This window comes from Orycteropus afer, unplaced genomic scaffold, assembly GCF_000298275.1.
Source record: "Orycteropus afer afer isolate SDZICR_OR568_19922 unplaced genomic scaffold, OryAfe1.0 scaffold00282, whole genome shotgun sequence".
NCBI lineage: Eukaryota > Metazoa > Chordata > Mammalia > Tubulidentata > Orycteropodidae > Orycteropus > Orycteropus afer.
Window position 1 is genome coordinate 50,858 of NW_006921869.1, and position 4,288 is coordinate 55,145.

The 4,288-nt window shown below is 41.8% G+C and overlaps 1 pseudogene; it reads left to right on the forward strand.

The window, feature by feature from the left end:
- The first annotated feature begins 3,635 nt into the window (after positions 1-3,635).
- LOC122150999 lies at positions 3,636-3,754 on the forward strand (annotated as a pseudogene).
- The last annotated feature ends 534 nt before the right edge of the window (positions 3,755-4,288 follow it).

A 4,288-nucleotide genomic window follows, 5' to 3' on the forward strand; every position in this document is an offset into this window, starting at 1 on the left:
ATGGTGAAAGGATAGAACACCAATGCACTCTCTTCCTGATTTTAAACCATACAGTATCCCCTTGTTCTGTTCAAATGACAGCCTCCTGGTCTATGTACAGGTTCCTCGTGAGTACAATTAAGTGTTCTGGAATTCCCTTACTTCTCAATGATACCCATAATTTGTTATGGTCCACACAGTCAAATGCTTTTGCATAGTCAATAAAACACAAGTAAACATCCTTCTGGTATTCTTTGCTTTCAGGCAAGATCCATCTGACACTAGCAATGGTATCATCCCCTTATTCCACATCCTCTTCTGAATCTAGCTTGCATTTCTGGAAGTTCTCTGTCAATATACTGCTGCTACTGTTTTTGAATTATCTTCAGCAAGATTTTACTTGTGTGTGATATTAATGATACTGTTCAGTAATTTCCACATTCTGTAGGATCACCTTTCTTTGGAATGGACACAAATATGGATCTCTTCCTGTCAGTTGGTGCAGTAGCTGTCTTCCAAATTTCTTGGCATGGACAAGTAAGTGCCTTCAGTGCGGCATCCTGTTGTTGAAATATCTCAGTGGGTATTCTGTCAATTCCTAGAGCTTTGTTCTTTGCCAATTCCTTCAGTGCAGCTTCATCTTCTTCCTTCAGTATCATTGGTTCTTGATCGTATACCACCTCCTGCAATGGATGAACATTGACCAATTCTTTTTGGTACAGTGACTGTATTCCTTCCATCTTCTTTTGATGTTTCCTGCATCATTCAATATTTTGCCCATAGAATCTTTCAGTATTGCAACTCAAGGCTTGAATTTTTTCTTCAGTTCTTTCAGCTTGAGAAATGCCAAATGTTTTTTCCCTTTTGGTTTTCTAACTCCAGATCTTTGCACATTTCATTATAATAATTGACATTGTCTTCTTGAGCTGTTCTTTGACATCTTCTGTTCAGCTGTTTTATCTTGTCATTTCTTCCATTTGCTTTAGCTACTCTCCATTCAAGAGCAAGCTTCAGAGTCTCTTCGGACATATTTTGGTATTTTCTTCCTTTCCTGTCTTTTTAATGACCTTTGCTTTCTTCATGGATAATGTTCTGGTTGTCATCCCACAATTTCTCTGGTTTTTGGTCATTGGTGTTCAATGCATCAAATCTACTTTTTAGATCATCTCTAAATTCAGAAGGGGTGTAATCAAGGTCATATTTTGGCTCTTGTGGGCTTGTTTTAATTGTCTTCAGCTTCAACTTGAACTTGCATATGAGCAGTTGATGGTCTGTTCCAGAGTCATCTCCTGGCCTTGTTTTGGCTAGAAGATATTGAGCTTCTCCATTGCCTCTTTCCACAGATGTGGTTGATATGATTCCTGTGTACTCTGTCTGGCAAAGTCCATGCGTGTAGCCACTGTTCATGTTGTTGACAAAAGGTATTTGCAATAAATAAGTCGTTGGTCTTGCAAAATTCTATCATGTGATCTCCAGTGTCATTTCTATCACCAAAGCCGTATTTCCAGCTACTGGTGATTCTTCTTTGTTTCCAAGTTTTGCATTCCAGTCACCAGTAATAATCAACACATCTGGAATGAATGTTTAGTCAATTTCAAACTGTAGAAGTTGGTAAAAATCTTCAATTTCCTCATCTTTGGCTTTGGTGGTTGGTGCATAAATTTGAATAATAGTAGTAATAACTGGTCTTCCTTGTAGGTGTATGGATATTATCCTATCACTGACAGCATTTTACTTCAGGATAAATCTTGAAACATACTTTGTGACAATGTGTGCCACACCATTCCTCTTCAATTTGTTATTCCTGGCATAGTAGGATATCTGATTCACAATGGCCAAAAACAGTCCATTTTAGCTGACTAATGTCTGGGCTATCAATCTTTATGAGTTCCACTTCATTTTTGACAGTCTCTAATTTTCCTAGATTCATACTTCATATGTTCCAGGTTCCATAATTGGAATGTGTTCTGGTTACCTAGTGCTGCTCGGGCAGGAAATATACCACAAATGGGATGGCTTGAACAAACTGAAGTTTATTCTCTTACAGTTTGGAGGCTTTAAGTCTGAGTTCAAAATGCCAGCCTCTGGGGGCTGGGTTAAAGCCCCTCAGCCTTGAGCTTCAGCTCTGCATCCTGCTCCTGGCCCACTGCAGCTAGAGGCTTTTCTTCACTCAGACAGCTACTGGCTGCTGAGACTGACAAGCCCAAGGCTGACAAGTAAAAAGGCACAGTCCTGATGCTATCAAACCACATGGCAGGCCATTCATTCAAGTCCATTGAAAGTCCCAAGGTTGGCAGAGTATGGCAGGCTGCTGAACAATGACATGGCTACCTACAAGGTTCAAGTGTGCCATAAACTAGAGCTATCCCCAAGGCTTCTCCTTATATACAGGAAGCAGACCACATCCAAAGGCAGCTGCTTGTGGTAGATCCCACCATGGAGTTGATTGCCAGTCTCCTCATGAAGAATAACTACCACCAGCTGCCCAGCCACTCAACCAGGCTCAGCCAAGTTGACATATAAATTTCACTACCACCACAGAATGTTTACAGAATGTTCCATAAACATTGATGGATGTTTGCAGCTATTTCTTCCCATTTTGAGTCATGCCACATCAGCAAATGGAGGTCCCAAAAGCTTTACTCCATCATTAAGGTCAACTCTTCTCTGAGGAGGCAGCTTTTCCCCGGTTGTATTTTGAATGCCTTCTGACCCAAGGGGCTCATCTTCTGGCACTATATTGGACAATGTCTCAGGGATATCCATAAAATTTTCCAGTAATATATCAGACAGTGTTTTACTGCTATCCATAAGGTTTTCACTGGCCAATTCTTTGAGAAGTGGATAGCCCCTTCCTTCTTCCAAGTCTGCTTAGTCTGGAAGCTCTGCTGAAACCTGTCCACCATGGGTGATCCTATTTGAAACACCGGTGATGTAGCCTCCAGCCTTACAGCAACACCCAAGCCACCACAATTTGACAAAATGATAGAGGAGTAGTCTTTCAGATGAGACTATGGCCTCAGGTTATCCTTCAGGTCTGGAAATGTACTCACTTCTGTGGGTTGGCTCTCATCTCAACAGTAGAAAGACCTACAAGCAGAACACCCACTCCAGGGAGATGCACCCGCCTACCCTAGGGAGATGCATCCCTTAATTCAGTCAGCCATAAGACATCAGAGGGGTAGCATTCACAAAGAGGGAACAGGAATGTATAGATAATAAGGGCACAGGGAAGAAGTAATCACAGGGAGGAAAGGGGGGGAGAGCTTTTTATGGTTGGGGATTGTAATCACGGCAGTGAAATCAAATGAGCATGATCTGTTGAAAGTAAAACAAATATCCTTTGTAAATTTGCACCCAAATCATAATGAAAAACTGAAAGAAAAAAGAAAAATGAGGCAGTCTGCTTCCATAAACATTTACAGCCTTGGAAACTCTCTGGGGCAGTTCTACTCTGTTCTAAAAAGGACAAATGTGAGTCAGAATCAACTCAATGTCACTGGGTTGGGTTTGGTTTTTGGTGGCTCAAAACATTAAATAATTCTGGTTTTGGTGAGGCTATCTCTAGCATTCAGAATCCCAGTTAATGCTGTTGTTGTTGTTATGTGCCCTCGAGTCAGTCCTAACTCATAGCGATCCCTCCTTGGGTTTCCCAGGTCTATGGCCATACCACCCTGAACACGCCCGATGTTGTCCGATCGCGGAAGCTAAGCAGGGCCGGGACTGGTTAGTACTTGGATGGGAGACCGCCTGGGAATACTGGGTGCTGTAGGCTTTTAGGAACTCTAGTAGCGTAGTGCCTAAGGCACTTGACTGCTAATCAGAAGGCTGGAGGTTCAAACCCACCAGCCACTCCTCTACTTCCATAGTGATACTGCCTCGGAAACCCAAGGAGGGATCGCTATGAGTTGAGTCCAACTCGATGGCACATAACAACAACAACAACATCACTACAGAAGTAGATTGCCCAACCTTCCTTCCGAGGAGTGGCTGGTGGGTTTGAACCTCCAGCTTTCTGGTTAACAGTCAAGTGCCTTAGGCACTATGCTATCAGAGCTCCTATCAATATCGAAATTGAAATATTATCATTTGGGAAATTTTGGAAACATCATGGCAAAACATTTTATGTAGAAATTAGACATCAGCACCAAAAAACTATTACGTGTTACTCGAGAGATGAATAGAAAACTCATTAATTAAAATTTTAGCAGATGCTTTAAGAGAAATATTTTGGAATAACACAGTGTGTCACTAGGATTAGTGTTACCCAGTGTGGTAACTCATGGTGTCACCACCCCCCTCTAGGCTG